At 68.8% G+C, this 18,811-nt stretch overlaps 1 protein-coding gene across 1 annotated transcript in view; it reads right to left on the bottom strand.

Moving 5' to 3' along the window:
- Nucleotides 1-873: 873 nt before the first annotated feature.
- The window catches only part of TWIST2 (twist family bHLH transcription factor 2), a 36,636-nt gene continuing 18,698 nt past the window's right edge, over nt 874-18,811 (bottom strand). The window contains exon 2 of the mRNA XM_045845603.1: nt 874-1,132. The gene's annotated coding sequence lies outside the window, so the exon portion shown is untranslated. The remainder of the gene's footprint in view (nt 1,133-18,811) is intronic.

The following is an 18,811-nucleotide window of genomic DNA, read 5'->3' on the forward strand; positions in this document are numbered from 1 at the left end:
GCACAAATGTCACGTCTGGGCGGTCAGGGGTCCCACCTGGGCTCAGGCAGCAGGGGACACTGGTGGACCTGGCCTTGGCTCACGCTGACCCTGGGGGGCAGAGATGGGACGCGGGAGGGGCCAGTCTGACCTGAGCGACAGGAGAAGGCCAGCAGCTGGGGGCGGGGGGGGGGGGGTGCTGAGGTGGGGGAGGGGCGGGGGAGGGGCTGAGGCCAACCTCACCCGCCTTCCCAAGCCGCGCACGACAGAGATGGAAGCTTCTAGAAAGCTCTCTGGTCACGTGTGGCACAAAGGTCTCACACCCTTTCCTGTCCCTGTTAGAGCGAAGCGACAGTCCCGCCCGGGGCCCGCCCGCCTCTCTCGGGGCCTCCCCGAGCAGCAGCGGAATCAGGAGAGAAGAGACGGCGCCCGGCGCCGCTCGCTCTTTATTGGTCCCGGGGCGGGCGGGGGCGGGGCGCGGGGTGGGGGGGGTACACAGCCACGACGCAGTCACTGAGCTCGTTAAAAATATCTCAATAAATAAAACAAATAAGCAACATACACACTGAAACAGAACATACAAAAACTGGTTAGCCGAGCGCGGCGGGGAGAGAGCGGAGGGGCCGAGGGGCCATGGGGACCCCCCCGACCCGCCGGGGACAGGCATGCGGGGGCGGGGCGGGGCCTGGGGGGGCGGGGGGCGGGGGTCCTTTCCCGAGCGAGAGCCTTGGTCCAGTTTAAGCAGAAGGTACAGGAAAGCATCTGTTTTATTAAAAAAATATACATTAAAAAAGGCATTTAGAGGATATACAAATTCCAAATCCTCGTGAATGTGTTCTTGCATCTAGAGGTTTTCCAGAAAGAAACGCCCCCTCCCCCCCGTAAAACCCAGAAGAAAAATCCAAACAGTGGCGAAGAGGACGATGCGCACGCGCCGCCGGTGAGCACGACCGGGGGCGCCCCCTCCCCCGCGGGGACCGTCTCTGGGGGAGGGGCTGCCGGGCCGGGGCCCCGTCCATCCGCCGCCGCCGCCCCTCGTCCAGGGCGCCCGCTGCAGAGAAGATCCAGGGGCCTCCTTGAGGTCGTTCGGGTGTCGGACGTCACAGACGTGGACGCGTGCCTGTTCCTCGTGCCCCTCAGCCCCGCACAGAGTCTGGAAGACAAGGAGGGGGCACATGAGACCCCGCGGCCCCGCTTGGCGTCCTGGGGCCTCCTCCCCGTCCGCCTCCGCAGAGACCTCTGTCCGGGACCCCGGGCGGCTGCCAGACGCTGCCCTCAACCAGGCGTCCACGCCGGGCACCACCCTCCGCCTCACGCTCGCCTCCTGCACCCCCCAAAGGTGCCGCCTGCGGGCTCTGCAGGGCCCCCGACGCCAACTGTGCGACCCTGTGGGAGCCGGCAGGTGGGGGCGGGAGGCAGGGACGCAGAGCGGCAGTGGCCCAGGCCAGCCAGGGGGCATCCGACCCCGAAGGGTGGCATCCTGGTCTCCAGGACACCTGAGGTCACCGGGGTCCTGCCTGCCTGGCCTGTGGGTCCCTGTTCCCGTGGCTCTGGGGGTGTGAGGCACACACATCCGAGGCTGGGGACACGGAGACGGGTCACGCGTCACCATCAGACCCCACAGGAGGCTAGGCCGCTCGTGGGAGCCCCCAGAGACCCTCGCTGCATGGAGGCCACGCCGGCACTGGGGGGACCCTACGCAAGGAGGACACACCCTGGCCCCAGGGGTGCGTGGGGGCGTGGCTGTGGACTAAGTGCTGAGACCGAGGGGCAGCAGCTGGGTGGGGCCGGGGAGGGAGATGGACTTGGGGGACTGGGGGAGGCGCCCAGGTCCTGGGACCAGGTGGGTGGAGGCACAGGACTGCGGAAGCGGCTTTGAAACAGGGACGTCAACGCCCTTGGCAGGGCCTGTGTCGTGGGAGCGGGTCGGTGCGCGTCTGTGTGTCCGTGTGTCTGCCCGCCTGAGTGCGTCTCAGTGTGAGCGTGTGACCCCGAGGCTGCTCCGTGGGCGGGGTGCCGGCCCTCCCGCGGAACCCCAGCTCCACGCCGACACCCCGCTCCTCAGGAGCCCCTGCGAACTGAGACAAGGATCTGAAGGTGCTCCGGCTCATTGTCCCTGAAACTCAGGCGCACAGACACCGCCCCCCACCCCCCCCATGCGTCTCCTGTGCAGTTCGGCGCGCTCCAGCCAGGCGGCCCTTTCCAGTGTCCCCGGGCAGCGAGTCAAGGCCGCTCTCTGGGAGAATGTGGTTGTAATTAGATAATTAATGGGGGGCTGGAGAGGGCTAAATGGAACCCTTCCTCGGTGGGAGGGGCATGACCACGAGGCTTCTGATATCTGAGCTGCACCCGCCCTTCCCGGCGCGAGGCAGGCTCGTCCGGAGACGCCGGAGACCACAGGGCCGTCTCCCCGAGGCGGTGGGTTCCGGGGTTCGCTCCCCATTCCCGGGGGCCGGGAGGAGACCCGAGGCAGGTCCATTAGTCCTCTGACCCAGAGCCGCGGGGCCCTGCCCCTGTGGTGTCACCCTGACCCCAGCGGTGTCTGCTGACACGGACGGCGTTCCCCGCCACAGATGGGAACCATCTGGGCCCGGCTGCCTCCCCCAGATGAGAGCCACCTGAGACCGCGTGCGTGCGGCTCCGCAGCTGCCTGCAGGCCCAGGTGGGGGCGGCCGGGTGGGGCTGGAGCGTTGCTCTCCCCTCCCCCACCCTAGGCTGTCGGGTCTTACTCGACTCTACGTCTGCAGGACCCAACACAGGGGGTGAAACACCCGTGACAAGTCCCCAGACGGTGGGGCAGGGGTGGGCTTGCAGGGAGCAACGTTAATGTGAGGCTTTCTACCCACCCACCCATTCACCATCTGCCCACCCGGCCGGCAGCCAGCTTTCCACCCATCTCCCAGTCCTTCCCCCTCCCTCCTTCTCTCCCTCCCACCCACCCACCCATCCACCCATCCATCTGTCCACCCACCCATCCACCCATCTCCCAATCCTTCCCCTCTCCCTTCTTCTCTCCCTCCCACCCACCCATCCATCCATCCACCACCCACCATCCACCCACCACCCACCATCCACCCACCCATCCACCCACCCATCCACACACCATCCACCCACCATCCACCATCCACCCACCCACCCATCCATCCATCCACCACCCACCATCCACCCACCCATCCACCCACCCACCCACCCACCCATCCACCGTCCATCCATCCATCCACCATCCATCCATCCACCCACCCACCCATCCATCCACCACCCACCATCCACCCACCCATCCATCCACCCATCCACCCACCCACCCACCCATCCATCCACCCACCCACCATCCATCCACCCACCCATCCACCCACCCACCCACCCATCCATCCACCCACCCACCATCCATCCACCCACCCATCCACCCACCCATCCACCCACCCATCCACCCACTCAGCCCTCGTGTCACAGACAGTCTGTCCACCTGCTCATGGACAGTCCGGGCCGTGCCGAGTCCCTGTGGGAAAAGAGCAGTGTCCCTTGACGACTGAACCCTGACGGACTGGGGACCGCGTGTGGGGGAAGGGCGGAAGAACACATCCAGGTGTGTGAACGGCCTCAGGGGACACGCCTCTCACTTGCCGCGTCCAGACGGAAGGGGGCTGGGCTCTTACTCGGCCGGGATGGCCCCCGAGAGACACCCCCCCACTGCCAAACATGGACCCCGGGGTGCTAGGGGCAATGGGGCCCCAGGCAGAGCCTCGCAGCTCAAGGTAAAGCAGGGCACTCCCGGGAACCCGAGACCCCGTGGGCAAAGCCACTGCGGGTGCGTGCTGGCGGAGAGCCGGGCCCGGCGCTGCGTCCTCGGGCTGGGACTCGAGGTCACCGAGCGTCAGCACGGCCTTCAGTGGGTCGCCCGCTCTGGAAACAGCCGGCCTCGTCCTGGGCCGGGGGTCCGCCCTCGGCAAGGCCCCCCGCTCTCCTGAGATGAGCAGAGAGAGCCGGGGGGCGGGGTGGCGTCCTGGCCCGCGTCACCCCCTCCCTGCCGGGACACTGAGGCCGAGAGGAGCCAGAGGCGCACAGCTGCTCAGCGACAAGGCCGGGCCGTCCCTGCGTCGGTCAGAGTCTGTCAAGTACGACTCGGTTTTCAAAGGGACAGTTAAGGGCCGACGGGGGCGGGGGGGGCGGGGCTGAGGAGGGAAGGACACCGGGCAGACTGCTCTCTCCGCGGTGAGAGAGCACCGTCGGTCCGGGAGCGACGGGGCTTGTGGGTCTTCTGCGCGCACAGGGGCCTGCACAGCGGAGCCTGGGTCGCTCTGTGCCAGGCCCTTCCTTCCCCAGGGTGCCCCCCCCCTCCGCTGGGGGTCCGGAACGAAACGGCAGCGATTAGCGGCAGCGCACTCTGGTCCCTCTTTGGGGGCCCCTGTGCCCCTTTTCAGAGTCAGCCAGAAGCCACGGCCACGTGGGTGTCAGGCCAGTGAGGACCACGGAGGCCGAGGCGCTGCCCACAGACGGCGCTGCCCATGGTGCCCTGCAACACGGCTCAGAGTTAAGGCCCAGGAGCCTCCCCCGTGGGCCGGGCGGGCCCCGCCCGTGGCCCTTGGAGGGTCCAGATCTCCCGGGAATGGCGGGGCGGGGGCAGGATTCCCTGATGGCACCCACAAAGCCCCTAGAACACCCAGCGGGTTCTGACCCTGCAGAGAAGGGCTCCAGGCGCCACACAGCTCCGAGAGGGCCCTGTGGGGGTCCCCAGGACGAGCTTCCTTCAGGAAGGCCGCCCCCACGCCCGCCCAGGCCGTGCCCTCTGGAGGGGCCGTGCCCGTGTGCGCCCGGTGCTGCCGACGCTCCCGCGCCCTCTGGACGCCCTCTGCTTCCAGGACTGCCCCGTGCTTGCGGCTGTCACCTGCGCGGGGCCCCTGCACTCAGGGTCTGCAGGCCTGGGGGCAGGGGGCAGGGTGACAGCAGGCAGGGACAGGCCGCCCCTCTCCCAGGAAGGAGCGCCATGACTCCGGCCGGGCCCCCGGCTCCCGCCGTGCGTGAGAAAGAGGAACCCTGTTTGGAACGACCAACCAAGTAAGGAAGCCAAAGCCAGGGCCGCGCCCCTGGGGCGCCCGCTGGCTCGCACAGACTCCGGGCCCGCCCGCCAGGGAGGCAGAACCCCCACCCTCCCGGAAACTGCGCTGCTCTCGCCCCTCCCCAGGGCTGGGCTCCGGTGGTTCGGCTGGACGGACGGGGTCTGGAGCGGCCTGTCCGCCGAGCGGTCAGCCTGAGAACGGCCTGGGGAGCGGGCGGGCGGGCCTCTGCGTGGCCAGCACGTCTCTCGTCCTGGGTGCCTCCCAGCATCCCTGCCCTGGGCAGACCCGCCCTGCGGACCCTGCCCGCAGCAGCCAGGCCGGCCGCTGGGTCCCGGGGGAGCTGCGGCAGGAAGCCCTGGTCCCCGCAGGCGCGGGCCTCCACGCCCGGAGCTACTTCTGCCCAAGGGCGATGCTCTCTCCAGGCGTCTCTGCAGCCAGCTCCCAAACTCAGCCCCTCGTGGGCAGGGGCCCTCAGCGGGTGCAGCAGGAAGGGCCTCCGACGGTGTCCAGTCAGGGACGGGGTCAGCGAGGACTTCCCCCGGGGTCACCGGGCCGGTGCGGCCAGCCCAGAACACAGGTCAGCGGGCCCTGGGCTGGAAAGGCCTCCTCCCCTCGACACCCGTCCCCTGTGTCCGCGGCCGGCGGCCCTGATGTCTTCACACCGCTGACCAGGGAGAATCTGGAGACGGACGCCCCGGGGGCAGCGGCGCCGGCTCAGGAGAACGGGACTCCGGGGGCGGCCGACCCTCGGGTGGCGCTGGGTGCCGGCGGGCCACACAGAGCCGGCTTGGCCCTGTCCTCAGCCGGGTCACAGTCACGGGCGGTGGGGGGGGCAGACGACAAACTCTCATAACGAAAACGGAATGTGTCCTGACGACAGGGTAAGAAAAGCACACAACGGCCACGGCCACTTCACTCTACAATGTGACCGTACACCATCAGTGTAAGTGGTTACTGCAAAACGCAACGTGTTGTCATCGAGGTACGAACAGATGCATTCTAGAAGCACAGAGGGGACCACGGTTAAGTCCCCAGGGGGTCGGGGGAGCTCTTCACGGCTTCAAGGGCAGACTCAGGGTCGTCGGGGACGTCTGGCCCCCAGGGTTGGGGGTGAAGGACCCCTAGGCAGAAGCGAGGGCCCAGGGCCCCAGGCAGGCGGGCTGGAAGGAGGTGGGATATGGGGGGACCCCCGAGGCAGCGGAGGCCACGCGAAGTGTGAGGTGCTCTGGCCTGATCGGCCTGCGTTTCAGAGACAGCTGGGCCGGCCGGCGCAGGGTGGCGGGGAGGGCTCGGGCAGGGCACCCACCCTGCCGCGGCCCCGGGGGCAGGAGGACAACGGTGGTGCTGGAGGGTCGTCCGGGGCACCGAGGGGTCTGCAGGGGACGGAGGGGCGGCGACCCCAGGAACTAAACACAGAAACGAGGGAAGGCGCTTTGGGGGAACGGACAAGACCTGTGCTGGGGGTGGGGGCGCACTGTGGGCGGTTTCCCGATGCCCTGAGCTCGGGTCACTCTGCAGGACGCACGGCCGGAGGCCCCAGGTGAGGGGCGGGGCTTCAGACACAGGTGAGGGGTGGGGACCGGCGTTAGCTCCCGCCCATGACGCAACTGGGGATGCGGACCTCCAGGGGCCCGGGGTGGGGGGGTGGCGGGGACAGGGTGTGGGACAGGCTGCACGGGAAGGGTTCGCAAAGGGCACGTGCGTGGCTGGCGGGCAGTGCCCCCTGCTGGAGGGAGGACTGCCCTCCCGGCGGGCGGCCAGGGCCTGGACTTGGCAGTGAGGAGGCACCAGGCCACCCCGCGAGGGCAGGTCGGTGCAGGCCAGCGTGGCCTGGGCTCCACAGGAACAGTCCCCCGTACACGCAGAGACCGCGCGTGCCGGGAACCGGGACTGACGGCGGCCGCCGCTCACGCCCCGAGTGCCAGGCCCCGTGTGTTCTACAGGGAATTCTCGGAAGGCTCCCCGAACCCTCCGGAAGGGGGCGCCCTCACCTCCCACGTGTTCGACAGGCTCACACCGACCTCCAGGGCCGCACGCCGACCGGCCCCACCCCCACCGCGTGCGGCAGCCCGCCCCTCGCGGCGCACGGGTCCGCGGAGTGCGAGGAAAGACCGCCCTGAGACTGCGTCCGTGAGCGGCGTGGCGGGAAAGAGCACAAGTCGACCCCAGTAGCGAATCGGCCCTGAGGACGAGCCCCCACTACTGTGGCCGGCTCCGGTTCCCGGCATCAACCCCCGAAAAGCAGACACTTCTGAGAACTCAAAACGCTCTGCAGAAACAATTACCCCCAAGTCTGTCTCATCGGGCGCCCTCTCTTCGAGGGACCCAGGTAAAATGTGCTACTTTTGAAGCACTTGCACGTATCCACGTATCTGTGCACACTCAGAAGAATGCAAAAACCTTACCAAGCTCTGGACAGAATTCTGCAGTGACCCAGCCTCCAGTGCCAGCGACCTCCGGGCCACGGGCTGCAGCAGACGCTGGAGACACGAGACTGATTCCCGGAAGCCAGCGGTGCGCAGCGGCCCCGGTGTGAGGGGTCTGCTCCTGGGCGCTGTGCCACCCCAGCTCTTGGGTGGCTGGGGGCCTGGCCAGCTCACCCCTTCAGCCATGGGGACTTTCGGCCCGTTTCACCCTCTCAAATTTCAGCCCCGTGAGAACAAGACTGATCTCCGTTGGGAAATACGTCCATTTGGAAATCAACTACCACACACTCCTGTGCGGGAGACCCAGCCCGGTTCAGTGCCACTGTCTCGAAGCCGCAGGCCAGGTGAGCGAGCAGGCCCAGGTGCGCCTGTGGGCAGCAGGCGCCGGGGCCAGGGAAGGACCCACGGTCCTGGGGGCGGCCGGCAAGGGCTGGTTTGGAGCCACGGCTCCGGGGTCCCAAGGGAGGGCGTGGCTTCTCCAGGAGGGGCTCTGCGGGAGCCGGGCCACGCCCCACCACGTGAGAAAATCGGGCAGAACGTGCAACGTGCGTGGCTTAAAGACAGACGAGAGCTGAAGGGGAGCAGACAAACGGTCAGACTGAGGGGCCAATGGAGGAGGAAGGGACAGATGGCCCACGAACACACCTCGCTGTCAGACGTCAGCGGTCCCACCTGCCCCGGGGACGGCCGGGCTTGCTGGGTGGGCCGCTCCGCCTGGGAGCCGTGCAGGCGCCTCCCCCCCGGGCCCAGCATGCCCAGAGTGAGGCGCCATCTGCCAGCCAAGGCGACCCGGACCTCTGAACTCCCACCTACTCTCGTCTCTGGGCCTCCTTCTGGCGGGCAGGGTGAGGGGGTCAGAGGTCAGCCAGGGGGAGGACGTCAGGCGGACCGCTCCTCCCGCCCCCTGGGACCTCCCACCACGGACCTCCAGCACCTGGGAGCCCCCGAGGCTCAGGGACAGCAGACCCAGCAGCAGAGGTCAAGGCCAAGACCCGGGCCCTCAGGAGGAGGGGATGCGGGCCCCGCGGTCGTGCTGGTGAGCCGCGAGTCACATCTGAGAAGGTGCCGCAGAGATGCCCCCGCTGGTCACCGGGGCGGGGGGGACCTGCGGTCAGGAGCATGTCTCTGTGGGGTTGGTTAGCCGGGTGACTGCGGCCTGGGGGCTCCTGGGAGTCCCACGCCCAGATTCGGCCGGGACGACGCTGCTGGCCTGGAAGCACCGGGGCTGTGTGGCCACTAGACGTCCCCTCCCACAGGGAGCGCCCCTCAGACGCTTCCTCGCAAAACCCCCCTGACCCCCAAGTTGTGTTTTTGGGATGGGACCTCCTTCTCTCACGAGACGCAAACGAAGCGAACGGCACCGTGTCCTCGTCCGCACTGACTCCGGAAGACCGCGGGGGGGGGGGGGGTGCATGCGGTAGGCCCGCAGGTAACCTGCCGCGTCACCTTCCTCGGTGGCGAGTGTCACCTCCCCTGTGTGTGAGTGCGCACCGTGGCGTCTGAGGAGGACTCGACTCACTCAGCCTGGTGCTGTCGTGACTCTGGGGACTGAGGGGCCTTGTCTGGGGGCCGGGGCTGGGGTGGGGGCGCAGGTCCGAGGGAGCAGAAGCCCCGGGAGCCGCCTGGGCGGCGGCCTGGGTTCTCGGGGTCAGAGAGCAACACTCCACTCCGGTCTCCGACGGCTCGCCGCCCAGGGCCCGGGAAGGAGATGCAGAACTGCGTTCATTTGGGTCCGACTTCGAAAAATTCAGCATTCCTGGATTGAAACCCCACATTTACAAATTATAGCTTACTCAAAAAAATCTTACGGAATTTGTTTTGTTTTCAAAATTTTTTGAGTAGTGGAAAAAAAAAAGACCTGAATTACCCCATGTTTTCCCCATACCGTGAGAGTTTACAGAAAGTCACCTGCTGAGAAGCAGAGCATGTGGGTGCACCTCTGGCCGCGTTTCCGAAGGTCACCCGCGTGGGGAGCCACCTGCAGGGCCCGGCGTGTGCCCCGTCCGTCCCACAGGTGCCAGGACCCGCCGGTCCTGACCCCTCGCAGCGGAGGACGGAGGCAGGACAGCCCCTGAAGACAAAGGGGGCGCACCGGAGACGCCACACCAGACGGGCCGTCTTGCCGGGGGCGACGACATTTGCCCTGCTGCCTGCGCCAGCGAGGGTGACCCCAGCCTGCCCCGACGCCTGCAGAGACCTGTGGTCAGTGCCCAAGCGCATGGCCAGGCTCCGCCTCCCCTGGCCACACTCTTCTCCTCTGTGAAATGGGCTGGTTCCCCTGATTGGGGGTGGAGCCCCGCTCCGGACCCAGGACATACCGGGCAGGCATGGCGGGGCAGGTGGCAGTGGCTTCCGTGCCTCAATGTTTCCGAATTTTACAGACACGGTGTGCATGTGTGTGAGTGTGCGTGTATCACACATCATACACTGCATGTGGGTGTACATGCAGATGCACATACATACACACCGTGCACACACCAACCCCCCCGAACACGCACACACACTCTTCCCTAAGAAGCGTCACTTGTGTCCCAAGCTCGCGCCAGGACTGAACTCCAGAGCACACACTCACGTGGTTTCTCCCGGCCCCTCACACGGGTCAGTGTGGGTGCAGGGCGCGGAGGCATAGCTCGGTGAGACTCCGTGATGCCAGCTCTCCTTCCCCCACCCCCCACAGCCCTCTGAGACCCCAGGAGCTCCGGGGTGGCCAGGGGCCGGACGCAGACGGAGAAGAAACCTGCAGGGTGGACGTGCCCAGGGAGGGTGCTGGGACCCTCCTTCTTAGGAGAACTCGAGTCTCGAAGGATGTTCTGGCCTCTTCCTTTCCGGGGGGCTGGCCGTCCTCCTGGGAGCCGCAGGTCACACGCGGCAGCCTGAGTCACGCATTTCCCTGAACGCTCCCGGGCATCTTGAAGGGGCTGCAGCACCATTCCTGAGCCCGGGGGCCAGAGACCCTGGCCCCCCTGCAAGGGCGGCCGAGCAAAGACCCGGAGGTTCGGGACGAGGCCTCGGAGCCGCCATCAGAGCTGAAGGGTGAAGCCGGCGAGCCTCTGCGGTGGCGTCTCCAGTACACGAGGGGCTACCTACCGCCCCTCAAACGGGAATCCCCCTCCCCTTCCCTGCCCGTTTCTAGCGCATTTCGTTGCCATCTGAACTCCAGCTCGGCTGCCCACAGTGACTTCTCTGGCCAAGCCAGACCCGTGAGCTTGTGGGGTCCCGGCATCCGCGCGGAGCCCCAGACCCGCGTGGTCACCCGCCTTCCCGCCCCGGCTCCGCCCGCAAGCTCTGCCAGTGAACAGATGCCACACAGATGTGCCGCGTCGTCTGAGAGACTCAGCTTGAAGTCCGCTTTGAAGCGAGACGCCGCCACGGGAGCCGGTGCCGAGGAGCGCGGCCAGCGCGGGGGGCGGGGGGGGGGGCGCGCGGAGGCTCCAGCAAAGCCCGGCACGCACGTGGCAGTGCCCGGGAGATAGGCCGCCCCCCCCCCCCCAGCCCGGGCTCGCAGTCCAGGGCCAGGCTCAAGGGGCGCGCGCTCGCACGAGGGGCTGGCGCTGCACGGTCCCCTGAGGCGCCCGAGGGCCCCGCCGGCCAGTGACTCGCCGGGCAGCCCGGCGCGGAGGCCACGACACACCCTGGAGAAGCCCGCGACCTGGGGAGCACGGGGGTGCGGAGGGCCCCCGAGGCCAGGCTCCTTGGACGTGGGTCTGAGTTGCTCGCCGCAGACGGCGCCCTCAGCAGAGCGAGACAGGCCCGTCCGGGGCCCAGCAGGACGGCGAGGGCTGGCCCTCGCCCGCGTCCGCACGAGCCGGGTTTGCCGCGGCCACGCACCAGCCCGCCCCCGGCGCCGGAGCACAGCCACCGTTCCCATCGGCCTCGGCCTCCCTGCCCGCTCCCAGGGCGGGGACCCTGCGGGGGCACCCCGCGGCCAGGGCTGCACCAGCCGTAAGCTCCCCATGAGGAAGCTTCTCCGGCTGCTGGGGAATCGGGCTCAGAACAGGGGTCTCGTTCACCGACGGACCAGGAGCCTCCGAGGCCACAGCCCCCCTCCCGCCGGCCTGCGCCACCCAGAGTCACCTGCAGATGGTGGAAGGTGCGGGCACCGAGCTGGTGGCCGGGGTGCCCCTCACGCCCACAGCCAGGCTCCGAGACCCGCCAGGAGCCCGCAGTCCCACTCACCAGCGGGGGGCTCTGAGCTGGCGGCCGTCCGCCTGCCCGCACTGGGCTCGTCTTTACGGTGCTGGCGACCCCGCGGCCTCTCACGAAGGACAGTGCGGGGCACCAGCGGGTGTGGAGGGACCGCCTCCTCCCAAGACACTCCAGCCGGGCCCCGGGCACTTTCCCTGCTGAGCTGAAGACGTGGCTAACACTGCGTCCGTCCGGAGCGCGACCATCTGCGGGGGGCAGGGGTCAACGCCACCTCACCGGCAGCCGGGGACGCGGACCCCGGCAGGGCCCTGGCAGGCAGTAAACAGGGCCGCGCTCGGCCGGCCCTGAGGACCGAGTTCACCGCGAGTTTTCATGGCGCAGGCAGGGAGGGAGTCGTTAGCACTGTGACTGCAGCCAAGGCCACGAGCACACGCTTGAATGTGGCAGCGCCCTGGCTCCTTCTGGAAGTGACCCCGAAGTGTCCCGGTCACGTGCCCGTCACCTCCCAGGGGTGCGCAGGGGGCTCGCACAATGTGGTCTGCGGGGCTCTGGGGGTCTCGGCGATTCTCACCCTCGCCCTCAGTGCCCCCCCACAGGGTCCCACCGGCTCCGCTGGCACCAGCCCCCAGGACCCAGGGGTGGGACGGCACCCCGATCTCGTCCCCTCCGGCTGGGCTGTGGGCTGTGGGCTGACGGAGCAGGTGTGAAGGACGCCAGGCAGCCCGAGAGCAGAGTCGTAGGGAGCCCTGCTGGGCCGTGTTCCTCCCTCAGTCGGATGTGCGCCAGCCAGACCCGAAAGGGCCAGCTTTCCACCCCCCCCCCCACCTGAACGCACTAACACGGACCTCCGAGGGGCCCACGGGCACCCGGCACTGCCGGCACAGGGCGGAGGCTGCTCCCCGCCAGGGCCCTCCACCACAGCCCCCACTGAAACCGGTCATCCGAAGCCCGTCTCTCCCAGCACCCACGCGGGAGCCAGGGTGCTGCTCGCGCCTCTCACCCAGCCCTCCTGGTGGCGAGTGCCAGCCCGTTCCCTCGCCACGCCACTACCCTGGGTGTCCTGTGGACCCCGGTGGCGGGGGGCCAGCGGGGGCGGGGAGGCACCCCACACGGGGAGCAGTTTCCGGACTCACGTTGCGGACGCGCCCTCGAGCACAAGGCCCTGCCAAGGCGGAGCGCTCCGTCTCCCCTTTGCCACCTGCTGGCTGGGCGAGCTCGGTCACACGTTGTCCTCAGACCGGACCTCGTTTCCGCCCAGCAGAGGCGGGGACCTGGCTCCGGGGTCTTTGTGAGATTTTAGAACCTGGAGGTCGGAGCGCTCGTTCACACGTTCCCGGGGGGCGGCGGGGGGGGGCAGACACTGCCGGCGTCTGGCAAGTCTCCTCCGAGAGCTGGTGCTTCCTTCCCCCGAAGGTGCTCAGCACCGTGAGCGCACGGCCCTCCCTGGGGAGGGGCCCGGGTCACGGTTGGCCCGAGGGAGGGCCGCCCACATTTAGTGTCTCCGAACGACGGGCCGAAACCAGACCCGCTCACGGCCCCCTGCCATCGGCTCCCGAAGTCTCGCAAGAGCAGAGACAGGTCACGGCCACGGGCACCTCGCAGCTGGGAAACGAGCAACCGTCACCCTCGTAGCTTCTCATTCCCAAACGCTGCCTCCTTCCTGGCAGGCAGGGAGCCGCCGCACCAACACCGGCCTCTGGGACGCCCGGGGGGGCCGGGGGGCCCCTCCCCCCATGCCCTCAGTGGGCGCAGGCTCCCCCCACCCCTGGCCGGCCTTCCAGAGAATGCTGGAAGCTTCCCCTGATTCGTCTTCCAAACCCTGCTCCTTCTGTCGGAATGAAAGGCTCACCAGGGGTGGAGGGTGGGCCGGCCACCTCTGTCCTCGCCTTTCCCGGGCGATGTCAGGACACCAGGCCCGTCCTCGGAGACCAGCAGCTGCGGAGCCGGGCACCAGTGGCTCTCAGACTGACGGGGAATCTCAGGACGGGCAGCACGGTGAAGGCCCTGGTCTCCACCTCGGAGGGTGGGCTCTGCCGCTCCCTCCAGTGCTCCAGGGCCCCAGGCTTCCCCAGGGCGACCACCCACCGAGGGTGGGGTCTTCGGCCCGGTCCTCACAACACAGCAGATGCCCCTCCACGCTGGGCCCCCCCACCCCGAGGCCCTCAGCAGCACCAGGGGAGCGAGAGGAATGCACGGGTCTCGCCCCGGGCGCTGGAAGACTCCACAGAAAAACAGAAGGTGGAGGGGAGGCACCGTCTAAGAAAGTCCTCCCACCTGAGTCCTGCAGGGCCTCACTCCCAGGGCCGAAGCACCCTTGGGGGTCCGGGTCTCAGGTGGGACGGCCCTCGACGCCCGGGGTGGCTCGGACAGACAGACGTCCCCCGCCCAGCATCCGGGCCCTGCCCCTCGGGCCCCAAGGGCTGAGCCGCCCCGGGCACTCGGCCAGCCGCCCAGGAGACCCGGCAGGGCTCCGAGCCCTGTCACCTGGAGGCGGGGCTCGGACTGGAGTCCCGCCCGCCCCGGGCGCACAGCTGGACTGAATCTGCCTGCCCCTGGGCTGCCGTCACCGCCACCTGGCTCCGAGCGGCCAGGACGGCCCCAGGCCCCTGAGGGGATCCCCAGAAAGGATCCCTCTGTTTTGTGCATGACGCTTTGGCCGCGGGGAACCCCCGGAATTGACTTGTCCCTTCACAGGACGCCAAACACCGCCCTGCCCGGCCGGCCCCCTCACCCTGGGGCGCAGTGGGTGTGTGGCTTACAAACTAATTTGCTGCTTTCGAGGAGCTTTCCTCATGAGCCTAAGTGTTTCCACAGACCCTCCGCTCGGGGCTGGGGGCCGGCAGGGGCAGGCGGGCCGAGGGGCCGCTGCCTCGGCGTCTGGGCTGAGCAGCTCTGAGACCACAGCGGCGTGAGTCGGGCTCTGAGACCACAGCGGCGTGAGTCGGCGTGGCCCTTTGACGGTGCCCACGAGCGCCCGCGAGGCCGGCACCCCGGCCGGGGGTGGGGGGTAGGAGACGCACGCTTGGTGTCTGCATTGCTACTCGGAGCGGAAACAGCCCGAGGGGTCTCTGGCCGCCACCTTGGTCACGGCCCCCGTGGGAGAGGGCTGGCAGGGCTGGGGCGGGGCCCGGCTCCCGCTCTCAGACGATGGCCCTCGGGCTTGGGGGACCCGGGCGGCTGCGGGGGAAGGGAAGACTTGAGGCGTGGCGGGTGACCGGGGACTCCGGGCCAGGCCTGGACTTACGTCCTGACTGGCTGTGTGCCCACTGAGCAAGACTGTGTGCATGAGTGTGCGTGTGTGTGAGAGAGAGAGAGAGAGAGAGAGAGAGAGAGGGTGGGGGGAGGGAGGGAGGGAGGCGGGGGCACTCCCTTGCTCTCAGACTTGTTCGGAGATCCGTGGCTCCCACGCACGGAAGTCCAGCCGGATGGCGGGCGGGACGCCCACCCCAGTAGTGCCCAGGGGTCCCCACCCCGGGTGCTGGGAGGCCCCCAGACAGGGCCCTCAGGCTTGACAGGCGCAGAGGGCCCCTGGAGTGGACACAGGACAGCGGGCACAGGCCATGCCCTGGGCTTTGTTACCGGAGGCACTGAGCTGAGAAGGGGGAGAGCCGGCCACCGGGAGAGAGTCCAGCCCAGCCCGGCTCAGAGACCCGGCTCAGAGACCCGGCCCCGGCGGCCGCCGCCTGCGACTCTGCTGCGGCCGGGAAGGGGTCCCTGGGCCTGGCCGGCTGCGGGCACCAGCGGGGGTGGGCCATGAGGGGCTCTAACTACTCTCCACCCGCCCCCCATGAGCTGACAGGACCACACTCAGCCAGGGCTCACGGGAAAGGGGCAAGGACCACAGAGCCCGCCGTCTGGACCCTGGTGCCGGCCGCTCGTCGCCTTCACAACCATCACACCGAGAGCCTCACCCGGTTCTTCCCACGCCCACCGAGCCGGTGGCCCCAGGGCTCTTCCCGGCCCGGGGACTTCCCTCTCTGCCCTGGGGGCTCGAGTCGCCCCTCCGTAGCTCCAGCAGGACGACCTCCATGGCCATGAGCCGCCCTCCCCGCAGAGGAGCCGCGGGAAAGGCGGCCACTGCTCCTGCCTCCACGGCGCGGTCCGGGAAGACAAGGGCAGGCCCGTCCTGGGCGGGGCACGCGGGCTCCGGGGCGCAGAGCAGGGAAAGCGTGAGTGTCCACCCAGGACCCACCGGGGGACCCACTGGGGACCCCTGGCTTCCGGGGCCGGCCGGGGCCCTTCCTCTCGGAAAGCACACACCTCGATGTGAGGTCATACAGTTGGAATTCTGTTCTAATTGTGGCCTCGCGCTCCGTCCCTGGGCAAGTTGGTGCTACCGACTGACCAGGAGGTGCCCCCCGCCCGTGGTGAGTTCAGTGGGTGAACCCTTCCGGCGGCCTCCGCCAGCAGCGTTGGAATGGAGCACCGCCCGGGCTCGCCGGCTCCCGTGGGGGGTCGGTTGGCACCTGTCCGGACAGAGGAGCCGCTCGCCGGCCCAGCGCCGGTCACCACGGACCCGGTCACCACGGACCCGGCCTCGGGCTGGGGGCGCCGGGGAACCTGTGCCGTCGCGGTGGTCCCGGAGAAGTGTGCCGTCACCTCGCCCCGGGACTGAGGCTTCTTCCCCCGGAAAACCTGCCCCGCAGCAGCGTCTGTGACAGCGCCTCTCACGCCCCCCTGGGCCGGTCACAGACCCCAGGACCCCCGGGAGGGGCCCCGGGCCGGAGCGGGCTCCTGCACGGTGGTGCTCTGCGGGGGGAGTCCAGCAGCTCTTTAACCGTGGGCGAGAGCAGGGGGAGCTGGGGCATCACCGCGGTTCCTCGAGGGAGCCAGGCGCTGTCCACAGGTGTCGCGGGTGGGCCCCGAGAACGGGCCGGGGCCGGGGCCGGGGTTCGGATGTTTCCGCGTTCGTGGCTGTCGTCTTCACGTCTCACCGTGTGACCGGGCCGCTCACCTCTGGCCTGTGCGAGGGTCTTCTAAGAAACCATCTGGGCTGGGCGATCGGGCTCCTTCCTGCTCGGTTTCCTTAGTTTCGACGGAATTTTTTTTTTTCTGGTGATGAGGCGGGGACAGGTTTTCTGGTACACGATGGTGTCACCATCTCCGAGCAATCAGTCCTGGTTCACCGTTGTGCCCTGCGCCCTCCTCCCTCGACGTGGTTTCCAGAGCCACCGCCAACGGCCAGGCCACGGCCACGGCCACGGCGCGGTTTGGTGGTGACGCGCACGGCTTCCGTGCGAACGGCTCGGGGACTGACGCCGCCCAGGACAGTGGCGGAGGGTCTGTGCTGGCACGTTTGCCAGTTTAGAAGCCAGAAAAGGGATGTCAACACCAGAAACATGTTACATCTTCCCAGAGGTGTTTCAGCGTCTACACAGACGCCTCACTTTCGCCGGCGCTGACGGTGGGCTGCGTGGTTCGGGGGGGCCCCGGCGCGGGGGCCTGGCGTCCACTGACCCTGGGGTCGGCGACCACAGCCTCCTCGGCGTGTGCCCTGCGCTCCGGAAACACCACTGGGTTCAGTTTTCTTAGCCTTCACCCAGAACGTGATCTAAGTCCTAAGGAAATGGGTCTGTTCGGGTTTTTTTAACTTCAGCCGATGATGGCAAGTGGGCTGAGAGGTTTGCTTTGTTCCCCACCAGCGGCGGCGTGCTGTGGAATGTCCCCCCCAAGGCGGGGGCTTCTTCTCAGTACCCCCCCCGGGGGGCCGGCACCCCAGGGGTGCCTCCTGACGGCCCGACGGTCCTCGAAAGGGGACGGGAGCCCCAGACAGGGCGCACCGGGAGCCCGGCGTCCCTTCGGGAGGCAGCTCGGGTGGGAGACTTGGGGCGGTCGTTTCTCCTGAGGCCCGGCTCGCCCCCCCACCCCCACCCCCACCCCCGCCCCCGTTCCGAAGGTCTTGCCCATGAGGAGAGCGAGGAGCCGCTGAGAAGGCCCTGGTCCCACTGCGGGGGCAGCCTGGGTCCCCGGCCTGGTTTCCGTCCGGCGAGGGCTCGGCGGCTGCCGTGTCTCCCGAGGGGCCGAGGGGCCCCTTCCCGCACCCACCCGGGGGCAGGCTGCAGGCCCCACCCCCGGTCCACCCACAGGCAGCGAGTGGACGAGGACTTGACCCTGGCCGGCCCGAGGGCCCCGGGCCCCACCCCGGGCCTCCAGCCCCGCCAGGTGGGGGGAAGCCCCACGAGAGACAGGCCCTTGAGCTTGTGTGTTTTCCTCCGCTGCATCGGACTCTCGAGCTGCAGACTCTCCCTCGGGCCGAGCGGGGTTTCGGGGGTCTCCGCCGGGGCTCCTTGAGCGGGCCTTGCCGTCGATTTAGGTGTTTGTTTATTTTTGGCCCTTGGCGGGGGCAGGGCAGGACTCAGCAGAGACCCGTGACCCCAGGGACGGGCCGAGTGACTCACGGCAGGGGAATCTGCCCGGCCTGCATCTCGGCCGTCCCGTGACCCGGTCGGGAGCCGAGGTTCTCGGCGCTCTCTTGGCTCCCACGGGCTCCTGAACGTCCAGCTCGCGGCGAGCCGGTCCGGTCTGGCCCGGGGTGCAGCCCCAGGCTTCCCTCGCCGACACGCGCCGGCCCCGCGGGACACGGTGACAGGGGTGCGCCCCTGACTTGGCCGCCTCGGAGACCTTGCTTTCTCCCCTCTGCTCTTCCGGTGGATCAGCTCCCCCGGCGGCAGGGGGCGGGGGGGGGGGCCGAGGGAGGGGCCGGCGGGGTCTGGGGCGGGGGCGGTGCTGCGAGGGAGCCTCAGGAGTGTCCTTCCCACCCCCCTTGGCTAACGCCTGCAGCTGGTTCCTCCGCTGATCCGTCCTCAGGGCTCCGCGAGGGGCCGGGCGTCCACCACACCCACCCGGAGCAGGGGCACGGCTCGGCCGACTGCAGCCCGAGACCGCGGCGGCCTCTGGGTGCCCCGTCTCCCGGCCGTGTTCGACCGGGGTGTCCGAGCTCTCAGGAGGTGTCCGAGCCAGCGATGTGCCCCTGGGCCCCGAGACTTGGGTGGTCAGAGAAAGTAAATCCGTCCCAGCTGCATGCGCTCTGCCGGCCTCCGTCCATCTCAGGTCTTCTGTGCAGTCGAGACAAAGCTGCCCACCGAGGAGGACCATGCACCCCGGGGGGTGGGAGAGGGGCAGTGGGTGCAGGTGGGGGAGGGGGAGACGGAGAGGGACCCCTGATTCCCAGTCAGGCAGCCTCACCCTCTTACCTGGGGGCGTCTA

The sequence above is a fragment of the Phyllostomus hastatus genome, unplaced genomic scaffold (genome assembly GCF_019186645.2).
Source record: "Phyllostomus hastatus isolate PE091 unplaced genomic scaffold, TTU_PhHast_1.1 phas_contig_477, whole genome shotgun sequence".
Taxonomy (NCBI): domain Eukaryota; kingdom Metazoa; phylum Chordata; class Mammalia; order Chiroptera; family Phyllostomidae; genus Phyllostomus; species Phyllostomus hastatus.